Source organism: Hemicordylus capensis, chromosome 3 (assembly GCF_027244095.1).
Source record: "Hemicordylus capensis ecotype Gifberg chromosome 3, rHemCap1.1.pri, whole genome shotgun sequence".
In the NCBI taxonomy this organism is placed as follows: Eukaryota; Metazoa; Chordata; class Lepidosauria; order Squamata; family Cordylidae; genus Hemicordylus; species Hemicordylus capensis.
In genome coordinates, this window is record NC_069659.1 from 240,903,912 (window position 1) to 240,920,469 (window position 16,558).

At 44.4% G+C, this 16,558-nt stretch overlaps 1 protein-coding gene and 1 long non-coding RNA gene across 3 annotated transcripts in view; one reads left to right on the forward strand and one right to left on the reverse strand.

Annotated features, from left to right (window-relative positions):
- The window catches only part of PRKG1 (protein kinase cGMP-dependent 1), a 1,007,212-nt gene that overhangs the window by 218,178 nt on the left and 772,476 nt on the right, over positions 1-16,558 (reverse strand). The gene's annotated exons all lie outside the window — the stretch shown is intronic.
- On the forward strand, positions 1,375-11,114 carry LOC128349247 (uncharacterized). Its single transcript, XR_008318659.1, has 3 exons — positions 1,375-1,740; positions 3,031-3,327; positions 10,947-11,114. It is a non-coding gene; the product is annotated as an uncharacterized LOC128349247 (long non-coding RNA).

Sequence of the window (16,558 nt, forward strand, 5' to 3'; positions counted from 1 at the left end):
CCGCGGCGCGGCTGGCTTGTCCCAGCCCCCTCCACAAGGAGCACGCGGGGCTGGGAGCTGGCCCTGATAGGCTCCGTCTGCTTCTGGGGGCGGGGCCGGAAGTCAGGCGGCGGCTAGCGTGCCTGCGCCAACTCAGCCCTCCTCGAGAAAGCAGGTATGCATTGGTATACAAATTATTCAGAAACTTTGAGGATCTTCTCATGATCGGAACCACCTGGAGCCCGGTGGCTCACACAGTCAGGCGAAATCGGGATATGCTCACCTAGCTAGATTTCGCCTGATTGTCAGAATAGCCTCTTTGTTGGCTCTTTTAACCAATTACTCCTACCGATTGCTCACTGTTTCAGTACATCAAATTAACTGCTGACTGGTAAAATTTGCATTATGTTTGCTATATAAAATAACTCAAGGATATGATAGAGTAATCTTACTAGAAGCCATGCACTTAGATAAAGCCTACCTTGAGTTATTGCTCTGAACAAGAGCATTTTCCTCGAAATGCATCAGGACGGCTTCAATAATATTGTTTTGTACCGTTTTAGACCTTCCTTGTATCAAATGGACAATTTTATTATGAAAGAGGTCCTGTAGCACATACATTGTGTCAAAGATTCCTTTGCAAGTCAGAGCATTTTTTATGTCCAAAACATATACAATGGAAAAACAATGCAATATATATGCTGTTTCAGTTATGGCTTTGAAAAATTATGGCTTTGAAGGATGTTGCTATGATTTTATATTCAGCATAGATGTATTTAAAATTAAAGTTACTATTGACAGTATGTCTATCTACCTCTGAAAGGTTTAAACAAGAAACAAGGTTTAAACTTTTACATATAAAAATAAACAGAAAAACAATGCTCCCTGTTCCTTACTCTCACAAAACAGGAAAACAGTGAGCTCTTTCTCATGACTGGAGAAAGGGCTCAAAAGGGGCAAGGGGAGGAAGTCTTCCAAAGCTTACCTCCCCGCAGGAGATGCAGCTGCCTCCTCAGACTCTTTTTTCCTCATCAAGAGTCAGTGGGCTGGGAGCATCTCCCCACCCTGAAGAACTCCCATAATGCCCTAGTGCACGGGGCATTATGGGGATCCCTCTAACTCCGGCTGGGAGCCCCCACAGTCTCCCAGGTCCTGCTGCAAGCAGCTGGGGCTGACAGACTATCGCCAAAATGAGGTTACCGGAGTGCTTGCTCCCTTAGCCTCATTTTGTAGGTGGGCTTGTGAGGCAGGCTTGTCTATGCACCCTATTGTCATGACAATCAGCCTTGGTGTGCTTCGGCAATTCCCACATTGTTACACTCAGGAAGAGAGATCACCAACAATGGAATCCTTGCTGGTTCCACCCAATGCACTTATTCAGCATAGAAGGGCAACAAGAATGTGGCCCCAGGATATGTCTTTGGGTATATCAAGCCCCAGTTCCATCATCCAGTATGTTCTTTGTGCACCATCTACCTTGGAGTCACCAGCAGCTGCTTGGGTGATTTACTGTTCACAGGCCATCACTCCAGGCTGTGTTCTTTGTGCCACTCTCCAGATCTGTTTTATTGCCTAGCCTGATCTGCCCAGTCTTCCTTGCCAACTAAGGAAGCTGGTTCCATGGAGGAAGCACCCTTGTGGAGTCACCTCTATCCAACTAACCCTTCTGGCTTTTTCACCCCTGCCTCTGACCGAGTTGTCCCTGAGGAATGAAGTCTTTCAGTTGTTCCAGGAGCACTGAGGTTTCTTCGTCCAGATCAGGTGATATGAACGTTTGCCCCTTGCTGGACCCATCTCTATCCCTATTCTCTCTTCTTAAGTCCAACCGCCTCCTTCTCTAAAAGGCCTCTTTCTCTTGCTCACTTGGAAATTTATACAATTAGGACTTTAAGCTAAAATACCTCTTTGCAGTTGAACATACTTTTAATAGTAATATTGCTCTAACCACACATTTCTCTCTGCTGTACCCATCCTTTCAATTAAATTTTTTTGTTTGATTTTGAAACTTAAATCTTGCCTCAGTCCAGTCATTTCCTGGGCCCACAACTTAGCACAAATTTAATCTGACATGAAGCTGTCCTTTCCACACGCAAGCCTGAACGCAAATTAAGGGGGGTTCACCAATCACCCCAGGACAGTTCCATTAACAGCACGGAACCAGTTTTGGCAGTTCAGTTTGAATTTGAACCAAACTTGAACTGACCACTGGTCCGTGAGCTGGTTCGGTTGAACCGGCCGGCAGTCTGGTCCATTAAGTTGAACCAGGTCAAACCAATTTCAACCAGTTTAAGGGACATTGCTTGTAAAGGGGCTTCTGGTGAGGACCTCTAAAAGGGTCCTATGGGTGGCCGAGAGGGGTGATGAGAGGGCACCTTACTGGCTTTGTCTCCTCTACAGCCCACTGGCGCTCCACCCCCCAGCAGTGTGGGCTAGTGGTGGCCCAGTTTCAGCCTCCATGCATACACAGAGGCCACTTGCGTGTGTGGAGGCCATTTGTGTAACCACGCCACACAGCTGCTGAAGCCATTAGGATTCCCTTTTGCCACCCCACCCCCAGGCTTTCCTTGTAAAGGGGAATCTTCACCAGATTCCCTTTTACAAGCAGTGCCCCATGAACCAAGTTAAATTGGACTGTATCAGACTGGTTCCAGTCCAGTTCAAACTTGGACATCTTTTATTGAGGCTTGTCCAGTTTGAGTTCAAACTGGCCAAACCAGGCCAATCTGAATCTAACCCAGTTTGATTCAAACCGGTTCTGCATGCCCCTTGTTAGCACTCACTTTTTGCAACTTTTCCTTGAAAATGTTCAAAAGAAATATTTAAACTTTACAATTGCTTACAAAAAACCCCAAGTGGATTAGATGACATATTCTACCCAACCTATCGTGAACCCCTAGAAGCTTATTCTCCACCCCTTCATTTCCCTATCTTACTTGGCAGGGAGTTAGGGTTGTCCTTTCTCTCTACTCTACTACCTGAGATTGTTGTGCTGGTCATAGACTGTAATAAACCTTGAACTGAACCTGAGGTTGTCCTCTCTACTCTCTATAGGCTTTGGCCTCTCTCATTTTTTGTCTTCCTCTTTCTGGAGCATAAGAGTACTTCAATAGCAGCATTCCAGACACAAGAAATCCTGGGACATGTAATTTTCCAGGACTCTTAAAGCTGTGTTTTCCTGGATTCTTGTTCCGAGAATGTCACTTTTAAATATCCGGCCTGAAGGAAGGAGCAGGAGGAGAAAATCCCTTGGGAATGTGATTTTCACTGTATCAGAATGCTTCCAGAGCACATGGAGCACTTTGAAAGCAAGAATACCAACACTTCAGAAGTGCAGAGACTAGCATGGGGGTAAGTGCTATGTACATGCTGATATTTAAAGTGTACCCACAGTGTTAGACAGGATATCAACCACTATCTCTACACTTAATGCATCATTTTATAAACTTCCACCATTTTCTTCCCTAGTTGCCCCCCCACAATCTTAGGGGTCCCAAATGTTTTAGTCTTTTGTTATAGGAAAGACCAACCCTTCCTCTTATTAACCCCCCTCCATCTATACCATGCCAAATGGTTCTTGAGGAATAGCAGATTAAAAATGTAATAAATACGTTTCTATTCCTCTCTGACTCTGTGACCTGACCAGAAATGCATCAGATCCCGTATATCTCTAGATCCATCCATCCATGCTACATTTCTTTGACCTTCTGTATTTACCTGACTTTCACTTGGATTGTTTCCTGCTAGTTCAGCCATTGCCAAGGCAGCTGGACCTAACTGTGCAGGAAACAGCACACAGATGAAAGAAAAAGCACACTGAATAACTCTGCAGGAAACAGTACCCCTGAATCCCTGACAAACAATGCCATACTAAATATTCTGTACAGGCATGAATAATAGTGGAAATACACACACACACATACACGCAACTCCCCCCCCCCTGAAAATGTCATCTACAGAGCTGCCAGGGAATATTTTATAAAGATGCATCAGGAGTCTTGAGAGAGAGAAACTGGCATTTTAGAAAGATAGGAAAGCTGGCATTTGAGAAATTGACTATTATGGAGACCTCTACCCCAGCGGTACCTCAACTATGTTTAATAATGCCATTAGGGTCAGGCTGAACCCTGAAAGTATATGAGAATAAATCCTTCTGGAATAATTGCCTAGCTTGAGGATATACTGATAACTAAACCTGGTTAAAGGATCAAAGACTTTGATGAGAAGGAAACAGTCCTTTTACTGGGGAATCAATGAGTTTGCAAAGCATGTTAATGAGCTGTTTCATGTCATTAATATTTATTTATTTATTTCTCAAATGTGTAGACCGCTCCAGACTTCTGTCTCTGGGAGGTTTATAACAACATAAAACAAATTAAAATGAGAACCTTAAAACAATTTAAAACCACAGTCAAATTTAAAAGCTTGGGTGCAAAAATTAGTCTTTAGAGACTTTTAAAAAGTTGCCAGAGGAAATGTAGAAAGGCAGTTCCACATAGAGAGTGTTGCAGTAGTCAAGTCTGGAGGTTACCAGAATATGAGCCACTGTTCTGACGTTATCTTTATCTCAATAAATGGACACAGCTGACGAATCAGCCAAAGCTGAAAGAAAGCACCTTTGGCCACTGCCACAACCTGGGACACCAGGGAGAGGTTCAGATCCAGAAGCACACCCAGACTGCATAAGTGTTCCTTCTGGGGAAGTGTGATCCCATCCAGAACCAGCAGATCAAAATCATCTCCTGAGTTCTGACCTGGCACAATAAGTACCTTTGTCTTATCTGGATTCAGTCTCAGTTTGTTATCCCTCATCCAGCCCATCACCACGTTCAGACAGGCATTTACAGAGGTTATGTCTTCTCCTGATGATGATGACATGGAGAAATAGATTTGGGTGTCATCAGCATTCTGATAATACCTGCACCAAATGTCGTGATGATCTTTCCCAGCGGTTTCATGTAGATGTTAAAAAGCACTGGAGCCAATATGGAGCCTTTGGGGACACCATATAAAGTTTCAGATTTGGAAGAACTACAGTCTCCAAGAGACACCATCTGGAATCTGCCTAAGAGGTAAGATCACTGCAAAGGAGTGCTTCCCACATCCAACCCCTCAGATGCTCCAGAAGGATACTATGGTTGATCATATTGAAAGTTGTGGAGAGGTCCAAAAGGACCAAAAGTGTCACACTCCCTCTGTCAGTTCCTAACTGGAGATCATCTATCAGGCTGACCAAGCCCACCCCAAAACCAGTTTATAAATGGGTCTATATCAGTTTCCTCCAAGACTGCCTAGAGCTGGGAGGCCACTACCCTCTCAATTACCTTGCCCAGCCACAGAAGATTGGAAACAGGCCTATAGTTGCTAAACTCTGAGGGATCTAGTACAGGCTTCTTCAGAGGAGGTCTAATGATGGACTCCTTAAGGCAGGAAGGCATCCTACCCTCCCTCAGAGAAGCATTTATAATATCTACTAGGCTCTCTACAACCCCCCGCCAGATAGTATAAGCCATGTCGCACAAGGGTCAAGAGAACAGGTGGTAGGCCGCAGTGCTCCAAGCAGCTTATTCACATCATCATCAGTCACAAACTGAAACTGATCCAGCCTAACGACATAAGAGGAGTTGCTTGCCACCTCCACATCAGACACTGCAGTAATTGTGGAATGAGCAAATAGCATGAACAAGGATCAAAGGATCAAAGAGAGACTAAGGAAAACAGTTGCTCTCTGGATTAACTTGTTCAGAACAAAACAGCCAGGTTAAGAATATGCCCCTTTCATGTCCTGACTTTAAGCATAGTCTCATATGATATCACAGTGGGGGGGGGGGAGCATACAAATAGGAGAGGTAAATTACAAGTTGTTAGTAGAGGATTTTCTTATATTCAGATTTTCTGTATTTACAAAAGATTGTTATGGACATGTTCTTTTATCACACAGTGAAGCTCTTCCCACGACCAGTGAGAAGAGGTTTGGGGCTAACTGCAGGGAGAATGGGCTTAGCCCGCTCTCCCCGCAGACGAGCAGCCGCTCGTAGCTGGGCGGCCGGATTGGCTGCCCACACAACTGCCAGCTCCGTCATGGAGCTGGCAGGAGCGGCGGGGATCGGGGGCCGTGCGGTCCTCGAAAGTCCCAGGATGCCCCGCACAAGCATCCCCGCAGGGCATTTTGGAGAGACCCTTGAGTCTGGGAGGCAGCTTGCAGCTTCCTGGCCAGAGGTCTATCATGTATCGCCATGCGCCACAGCAATACACGAGCAAAAAGATGAGGTTAACGGAGTGCTCGCTCTGTTAGCCTTGTCTTAGGGGAGGGGTAGTTAGGTGGGCTAGCTGCCTTGGGAGCACCGGGCTTGCCTATAAGCCCGGTAGTTCCCACGATCCCTGGAAAGTGGGCTAAGCTCCCTTAGTCCGCTTTCCAGTGATCGTGAGAATAGCTTGGAAAACAAAGGAGAAAGGAAAAAAAGACTCTAAAACAGACATGATCATGCTGATAAGACAACAATATACTTATATGTCAACATAATTATTTATTATATTGTGTTTATAAATCTGTGCAGAAATAAATGTAAATTATATAGAAATCTTATTATACCTGGGCCTGGTTTAGACCAATGCCCACCATCAATACCTGGTTACAGGCAACCTATGCCTCTCCAAAGGAACACTTCTGTAACCATGAGTAGCCCATAACAGGGAGCGGGTGGTTGGTGGTGGTGAGTGATGTGCCAGGGCAGGACTTCTGATGTGTTTTGTACTGTTAGGGGGCCTTTTAATTTTGGCATTAAGCTTAGGGCCTCAACATGTCATAATCTGGCTTAATGGGCCACCAGCTATCCCTGGTAGTTCTTCGACCTGGAGTTAATAATTAGATATATTACTACTACTGAACTCTCTAAATGGGGACTGAAGGCTAGTCTGTGTTCCGGTCTCAGTAAAAAAAAAAAAGTGTAACAGGTGAGCCGATGGAGAACAGGTAAAGACTGAGTTTTGGGACAGCCAGTGTTGTCAAGAGATTTCTTGCTAGGGGCCACTTTGGGAGTGTTGCTTAGGATCAGCATGGATTGTGTGCCTCCTTGGCATCTGCTCCACCTGTATATTTGTAAATAAACTAAATATTAACAAAGACATCACAAATCTCCATAGTTCTAAAAAGGAAGGTTACAGAATAACATACCCTTCAGCCACTGCTTATGGACAGAGAAAAAAGGGGAATGATTGGGGTACTTTAAAACATCCTTCGCCTGAAAAGTATATATAGTCTGGAGCTAGAGTTTTTTCCCTAGTTGGCTCTCTCCCAGTTGGCCCAGCCTACAGCCTGAAGCCAAAATGTTTCTTAAGATAAGATATCCCTGCCACTGTTAATCTGTCTCAGCCCATTGTAACAATGCAGGGACAATACTGAACTCTAAAAAACTGGAATTGTATTCTGCCCATTTTTCACTCTGATATCCTTAATCCAGCACACAAGGGGATACTATGTTTTTCAGTCCCATGATAGTAAAAATGAGAGTATAATTCTGTAGAAGGTTAAACAAGATGTTTTAGACATAACAATAACTGTGTTAAACTACAACATGCTTTTCTAAATTAGTCTGTATTCCTCTGTGCTTTCTTGCTTGGAAGTGTATTTCAAAAATGTCAAATTTTTCACACAATGGCACAGGACACAATGGCATTATGATGAAACCTAAGCATTTCCTAATTACTAGCCGACCCCGCACAGAACATCTGTGCAGTATTTGGGGCTGGCGTTTCCCGCCTGGGCAGGTCCTTCCCCCTCCCTGCCCACGGTTTCTAGCCGGCTTTAAAGCTGGCCCATCCCCTCCTGGGCCGTCTCCTCTTCCTGGCAGCCCAGCCGCCTCCTCACCCCGCTGCTACCTTGCCACCGTGGCCAGGCCCCAAACCGCCACCGCCTCAGGGCCTGCCGCTGCCTCGCCACCACAGCGGGGCCCGCCACTGCCTCGCCATCGCAGCTGCCGACCCCTCATCGCGGCGACCGCCACCTCCCTATCGCGTCTGGGCCTGCCATTTCCCTCATGCGGCTCCTTCCCAATTGGGTCCCAATTTCTCTGTCCTTGCTCCCGTCATTGCCGGGAACTCTCGCAGCATGTTACGAGAGTTCTGCACAAGAGTTCCGCCCCGAAGACACGCATCCTCATGTTGGGTGGCTAAGAGAAATAATTATATAGATTTTGTAAATAAGGGCAATAAACCAACAGGTACAAATACTTCCATGTGCAAAATATTCCTGAATCTCTTATGTACGAGTAGGGCCTTCTCCTGCAAAATGTCAAGCTGTTGATTTGTTTTTTGGAGACAAGTGAAACCTTTAGCTTATAGGATGTGACTTGTGTATCTGAGAGGCAGGTATCCGACACAGAAGAGTTCCTGTGCCTTGCAACACTTCAATAAAGTTAATGGTGCTCTGTCAACAAGCAGAATGAAGTTAATAGCATTCATTTACCACACAATGCATATACCCTAATTAAAACTACTGCACTAAAATTACTAAGGATCTTGGACTGCACATCATACAGCTCTGTGTCATTTAAGTGCATTCCTCCCATACATTATGCATGTTCTGGGGACCGAGACATACGTACACTTTATGCAGCAAGCATGCTATCCAAGTGTGCACTAGTGTTTGCAATGCAAAAGGAGAGGCCCCATCACTCTCTGAGAGCACACATGTTTTGCATGCAGGGGTTGGCAATCAGCCTAGGCAGTACTGGACGAAATATAGGACTCTATTTACCAATGCTTGAGCTCCATATATGACAGCTTCATATGTTCAACTGTTAAGTTTGAAAGGGCAACATGAATCCCCCAACAGTCAGGGAGGCTCTTCACATGAGCAGTGTTGAGAGCCCTCAGGGGTTTGGTGGGGAGAGCGGGCTTGCCCTGGCTGGCCAATTTGGTTTACCGAATTTTACGATTACCAGCTCCATCACGGAGCTGGTAGGGGTGGTGGGGATTGGGTGCTGGCTGGCCCCCAGAAGTCCCAGCATGCTCTGCATGAGTACATGGGGCATGCTGGGGAGTCCCCCAACACCAGGAGGCTTGTTGGAGCCTCCCGGCTGGGGGTCTCCTTGCGAGTCACTGCGGTGCGGAGCCATGCTGCAGTGGCACATGATCTGGTAAACGGGGTTCGTCTTTAGTTCATGCTTTCTGGTGTTTTCTGCTGTGAACCCTGGGGTGTGTTGGCAGGAATGAAAGCAAAAATTGGTTCCAAAATGACTGAATTTTCACCCTTGAAAAGCTGGTCTCCTCAGAAGGTTAATTGGTTTTGTCTTTGATTTACTTATCGAGGTACACCAGCTCATGCCTCCCAAGGTAATAGAGGCACAGACAGACACACACACACAAACGCAGAGTTATATATGTGTAAGCAAACACTATGACAACCATCAGTTTGCTATACTTTAGGCTTATTCCAGCTCTACACTCAATTTCAGGGACAATAGACTGGATAGCACACCCTCCAGCTCCAGATTTGGCAGGGCTGCCCACTACTCTGGCCCTGACATTGGCATTTCTTGGCAACCAGGACAGTCAGAACAACCCCTTCCTCAAAATCAGCCAATGTTATCTTGTCCCCTTTACATTTCAATAGGCCGTGATGGGCTGGATGTGGGCTAATAAACTGAAATTGAATCCATACAGAGGTACAGTTGGTCAGTAGGAGAGCCAATCGGGATGAGGAGATTTTACCGGTTCTGGATGGGATTGCACTCCCCTTGAAGGAGCAAGTACGCAGCTTGGGGGTACTACTGGACCCGGCTCTGCTTTTGGAAGTTCAGGTGGAGGCGGTGGCCAGGGGTGCCTTTGCACGGCTTTGGCTAGTGCGCCAGCTGCGTCCCTTTCTCGAGAAGGCAGATCTGGCCACAGTTACCCATGCCTTAGTCACGTCACGGCTGGATTACTGTAACGCGCTCTACATGGGGCTGCCCTTGAAGAATATCCGGAAACTGCAGCTAGTGCAAAACGTGGCAGCAAGGGTTTTATCCGGAGCTGCCCATTGGGAGCACATCACCCCCATTCTGAAAGAGTTGCACTGGCTGCCAGTTCGTTTCCGGGTCCTAATCAAGGTGCTGGTTTTGACCTTTAAAGCCCTTAATGATTTGGGACCGGGGTATTTGAGGGGCCGCCTGCTCCCAAGGGTTGCTGCCCATTTGACGAAGACATCTGAGGGGGCCCTGCTCCGGGTGCCGACAATGAGAGAGGCCCGGCTGTTGTGCACTCGGGACAGGGCCTTCTCTGTTGCTGCTCCCAGACTTTGGAATGCTCTCCCAGTGGCCATTTGCTCCTCGGACTCCATCATGGCTTTTAGAAAGCTTGTTAAAACTTGGCTTTTTACCCAGGCTTTTACATAATCGTTTTTACTGCTGCTTCCGTGTGTTTTTATCTGTTGTATTGTTTTTATGCCTGTATTTTATGTGTGTGTGTGTGTGTATCTCTCTCTCTCTCTCTCTCTCTCTCTCTCTCTCTCTCTATATATATATATATAAATAAGCTTGATGTTTTATTGCCTTTTTATTGTATGTTTTAACTTTTGTAAACCACCTTGGGGTTGTCTTTTAACGAAAGGCGGTATATAAATGTAACAATAAATATAAATAAATAAATAAAATACATCTAAAGCTAGGAAAAAACTAGGAGGAAAAGTTACCCAGGTTTTCCTCCTACTTTGCTTCCATACAATCACTTCGATCCAGGTTTTCCTTCTACCTTGCTTCCACACAACCGAAAACTGGGAGCACACACGGCTCCCAAACCTGGGTAGAACACAGTTTTTGACTATGTGAATGACCTCATTGAGTATTATTATTATTATTATTATTATTATTATTATATTAATAGCCTTTAAATGTGATATCCTAAATTTAGCCATGAAGGTGTAGTAAAACTATACTATAATTAGCATACTTAGAGATATTTTAATTACAATTACACTATCTTTTAACTCATAGCCTGAAGAACAGTGAAAGCAACAATGTGATGTCCTGAACCCATGTTCAGGAGAGACAAATTATTTCTACCAAGAGAATAATTCAGCAGAATATGTCTGCAGACTGAAACAGACTGCTTGTGAATGATGTAGCCCTCAACTAATTGTGTAAGATAACATCTTAATGATGGGTGCCTTAGATTTTTTGTTTTATTTGCAAATACACAATGATGATCAAACCTGAATAAATGTTATGTGTTTACTTTAATGATGATTTCACAAACATAGCAGTTTTAGAGTTTGCAATTTCAGCACTAACTCCTACTGCCACATTTGATCAATGAACTCAGATGTATGTTCTTAAGAATATTTTTTAAAAAGTCTTCTAGGAGTACTCTCTTGTTTTAACAATATAACTAATCCTTCAGTATACATTTTGTCCCAGTTGTTGGGAATATTGATTCGGGAAAAGTCAAGAGTACATTAACACATCAACAATACTATCCTAAGCATGTCTGTTCAGAGAAATAAATCCAGCTGAGTTTCTAGGGACTCCAGAAAGTGGATTTACCCTGGGCTGCAATCCTATAGCACATGTACTTGTGAGCAAATCTTGCTGAACTCAGTGCAATTTATTGCTGGGTGAACATGCATAGGATCATACCGTTAAAGCAGTAACTATGGAATTCCAGAAACAATTTTTTCCAGAATATAATTAAAAGTAGTGGCATAATGACTACAGGCTACTTGGGACCGGTTGGAAGTCATAAGCTGAAAGTACTTTCCAAATAGCTACCAGTTTCAAGAGCTTTTATTTAATGTGACAGTGACCATATAAAATTTGCTCTTGGAATGTCTGAGTCCTAGCTATATATATAATTCTCTAAGGCGTACCCATGGCTAATCCTGAGCGTGGCAGCTCTCGTGAAAGTTCACGAGCAGAAGCACCGTGCTGCTTGGGCAGTGGAGATTCCATATGCAGATAGGGAGGAGCCTGTGAGAGCAGAAGCACCATGGTGATTGGGCAGTGGGGATTCCATAAGCAGATAGGGAGGAGGAGCCTGTGATGATTAAGGACAGTTGGAATGGTTGGAAGATGTTCTTGATTGTAGAGGAGAGGAATATAGATAGATAGATAGATAGATAGATAGATAGAGGGCAGGAGTCTGCTGTTGTGTGAATTAGATGAGGAAACAAGATGAACAAGATCTGTTAACTCAGGCAAGGGGGGAGAGAGAGAAAGAAAAAAGAAGGGAGGGGAAGAAAGACAGAGGGAAAGAGCAGGGGAGGAAAGAGAAAAAGAAAGGAGGGGAAGAAGGAAGAGTGAGGTGTCCAAGCCTGGCAGAGACCTGAGGAGAACTAGTAGCCATGATGGTGGCAGCAGCAAGGAAGGGCCCAGTCAACCACTGTTGCTGTTTGACGCTACTGAGGCCATTGGCGGAGGGAGGCAGGCAGGCAAGGGATGGGTCCGGGCCTGTCAGTGGCCTGAGGGGAACGAAAGGCCATGGCGGTGGCAGCAGCAAGGAAGGGCCCGGTCAACTGCTGCTGCTCCTGTGGGAAGGAGCAGGAGTGGGGCTCAGGTGAGGGGGGGCTGCAGCTTGGCCAATAGGTGCCAGCAACACTGCAGCCGAAATGAAGAGAGTTGAGGGGGGTGGAGTAAAGGGATGGAGGAGTAACCAAGAGGGGTGGGGGGGATGGAAGCAATGGTATGGAGGAGGAGCAGCAGGAGTGCGGCTCAGGTGAGATTGGAGAGATCTCTGAGATGAGGAGGGGATCAATCAAGCACAGATGCTCTGAGTGGGTTAAGCTAGTTCCATGTAAAAAGTGAGAATGTACAAAAACCAGTGAAGGACAGTTCTGCCTCTTAGGGCATCCATCTCTGGCTTTTGTATCTTTATTCCATTGTTTAGGTTCCAGGTCATATATATGAAAAACAAAGTTTAAACTGAGAAAAATGAATAAAATGAGACAAATACTTGTTAATGTAACAATATAAACTTAAACACACAATTTTAATTCTAATACAACTACCACCTCCACTGCCTGCCTGTTTGTTTACATTCCTATTAGATCCTCATCTAATTTCTGATTTTTTCCATCATTGCCCAATCCAGCACTACCTTGTTAGAGTCTGTAAAGATCAGGACACTTTTTAAATGACAGTTATAAAAGCTCTATGCACGTTGAAATTGTTCATATCTGCAAGATATGTTTCAAAGCAATGCTCTTGCTTATTGTGGGAGAATCACGGAGAAAGTTATAATGAAAACAGATGTTTATTAAATAGAAACTCCGTCTCATTTTTTCCTGCACAATTACACACCTATCATCACTACAAAGAATTTCAAAGGAATTAAGACCTAAGACCTTTTTCTGCAATGGTGCTAAATGAGCAACGAAATAATAAATGTGTCTTGAGGTCATGTTACCAGGTTAACCACTATTTCCAGTATGAAGGTTATAGCAGAACTTGGCAGTACAACGTCCATTCCACTGACACTTACAAAGTGTTCCAGGCACATCCACATAGTTACAGTTCATTTTATGGTAAACAACCATGAGTCTTAAAGGAGCAAAAGTGAACTTAGCTTAAATATGGCAAACAAAAACATCATCGAATGGTGATGGTCATTAATAAATCATACTACTATGTTTGTATGCTTGTGTTTATATGGATAGATGTAGATATATACTTTTAACCCTTTCTGTACATAACAGTAAGCCTCACTGAACTCACTGGACTATTTAACAGAGGCACTGCTCTGGTGCAACAATGCTAGTCTGGAGGCTTATTTAATTCTGGTGCAACACTGACTGACATCCAGACTAATGGTAGACTGTAATGTGATGAGAAGGTGACGGTTTTTCCCAATCTGCTCTTCCCTCTGAAGCCCATTGTACCTCCAAAAAATATGTCCCCGAGGGCTCAATGTGAGGCACAGTGGTTTTCAGAGGGAAGAGATGTGCTATGGGTGATTTTTGACTGACAGCCCAGCATTTATCTGGATGTCAGCCCGAGTAAACATGCATTGAATTCATATGTCCATTGTGAGAACATAAGAATCTGCCATTGCCCTTCTGCCATTGTCCTTCTGTGAGTGGTAGTGGCTTTCCAAGGTAGGCAGAAGCTTTTTCCAACACCTGAGATCCCTTTAACTGGTGGATAAGATTGCCTTCTGTGTGCAGGCCATGTGCTCTACTATTTGAGCTATAATCCTTCCAAATGCAGTTTGTAGTTCATAAGGAAAATGCAGTTTCCTTACTCCTGTTAAAAGGTCAACCAAGCCAAACTCCTCCTAGTCTTCAATTAAGCTTATATAGTAACAAGTCTCAATCCAAATTGACACTAGAATAGCTATATTTTTCAAAGTCACCCAATTCACTTCCCACTCTACCACTTTGTGAAATGCAGCTCCTGTCATGTAATATAAAATCCAGCCCTTTCCCTTTCATATCCCATGCACAGACTATCTTTCCTTCCCAATATCATACTAACAGCATAGAGATAACCTCTGCACACTCAAAATATCCACAAGAGCCACCAAAGACAGACACAATTAGATGATGGCCCTCTAACTCTAATTCTGTGGTCTGATACCCTTTGTCATGCTGAGCACCTTTCACTTTTGAACAGGAGGGGGAAGGAGATGAGCCTATCTCATATGCTCATTGAAAGTGTAAATGAGTATTCTTCAGACAGTCTAAATTTTTCAGTCTAATTTTTAGGTAGAAGTTTATATGCGACTGAAATAGCTACTACATACTCATATATGCACTAGGGCAACGCACTAGGGCAATTAGCGGTACATCAGAAATTACTGCTAGGTCTTACTTTCGGGGTAGGTCTTACTTTTGGGGAAACAGGGTATATGGACATATAATACTATTAAGGAAACATCTCTAGAACAAACATAAGTGAACATAAAATAAGTTTAGAACAGGGGTGTAAAACTCAATTGGGAGGAGGCCTGGATTAGATTCCAATGCAGCTCCAGGGCACTTTCCAGATTGGAGACTACAACAGTGTCACTATGTGTCCATTAAGTGTCCTTCTACATTGCCTGTGATTCTACATTGCAGCCCCTGCGCTGTCAGCAAGGTGCCGTTCACATCTCCGATGTCTTCTTTGGGTTTTTATCTTTGCGATACAGCCCTACAATGTTGTAAACAGATAGCTGTATTTTCCTGATGCAAAGGTTTCACACAAGCTAGAAAAGACTGCTCCTGCTGCTGTTGGTTTTCTGCAACAACCTCTATTTACGATTTCAAAATTATTTTGCCAAGCAGAAGTAAACTACTGCTTTTCAGCAGGTAATTTGGAAAATGCCCAGAGAGGTGCATCCACCTCACACACTTTCTTGCACCCGCCTCATGCCGCCCTCTCCTTCATTCACTCATGCAGGGAAAGGTGCCTCTTACCACCCTCTGTCTTTATCTTCCCCATTCTCCCTCTTTCTCTCACTCCATTCCTTCCTTTCTTCCCCCTTCCCCTTCCCCCTCCCTTGCCCTCCACTCACTCAGGGAAAGGAACCTCTCATCCCCTTCTGTCTTTGTCTTCCTCCTCCCTCCCACTTTCTCTTACTCTGTTCCTTTCTTCCTCCCTCCCTTGCCCTCCTGTCTTCCTTTTGCCCCTCTTTCTCCTACATCTCCTTTCTTCTTTCTCTTCTTCTCCCTCCCCCTTTCTCTCACTATCTTCCTTTCCTTCTTCTTCTCCTCTTCCTCCCACCCTTGCCCTCCACTCATTGCTTCTGCCTCAATCCTTATGTAATGAAAAGCCACGAGAATGCAGGAGAGAGGAGCATGGTGGCAGCATGGGAGGAGGGAGAAATTCTTCCTTCCAAGTGTGGGATCGGGGAAGAGAGGAATGCTGGCGGTGGTGGTGGTTGGATCTGGCCCTTGGGCCAGCAGTTTAACAGCTCTGGTGTAGAACAACCTATTTGATGTTATGCATTCAGAAAGACATGCTCAGATTTCTTGTTTAATTAAAATAATTGTGACTTTGCTGGTTAACAATCTGCCTGTTTTAAAAATATTAAGAGCACAAAGCCTGAACACTGCACAGCAGCTATGGTTTGATGGAGGTATATTTCCTGCAAGGAAGGACGGGTTGTTTAGAAATGTGCTACCTCTTCTGCAGAAGAAGAAAAATACTAAGAACTGTTTAGAGTTTCCAAAGACAATATCGCTATTGACCTATTTTCTTGTATAGTGAATCAAGTGTTCTCTAACTTTTTTTTAAAAAGTCAAGCACATCAAAATTGTTATAGTCAAGCACATCAATCTAACAGGTGTCTATGCAAGTGTTGGAAAAGAAACTGGTGGGTGACTAAAACAATCATACACCAGCCTGCTTTCCCCACAATTGCATGCACACCTATTTAGGCTAAAGGAAACCCTAAAAAGACACTGAGGTGCTTCACACAATTGGTGTGAAGTGCAGAGGTTAGCCCGCTCACCCCCACAAACGAGCAGTTGCTCATTGTTGGACAGCCAGATCGGTGAATAGTTTCACTGGGTCCTTTTCCACACTCACATTCTAGATAAGCAATGTTTAAGTAAACACCCAGAAAAGTGACTTTGTTGAACCTAAAAGATGAACAGATCTAGAACTGCATGAGCTTCCAGAGACTAAAG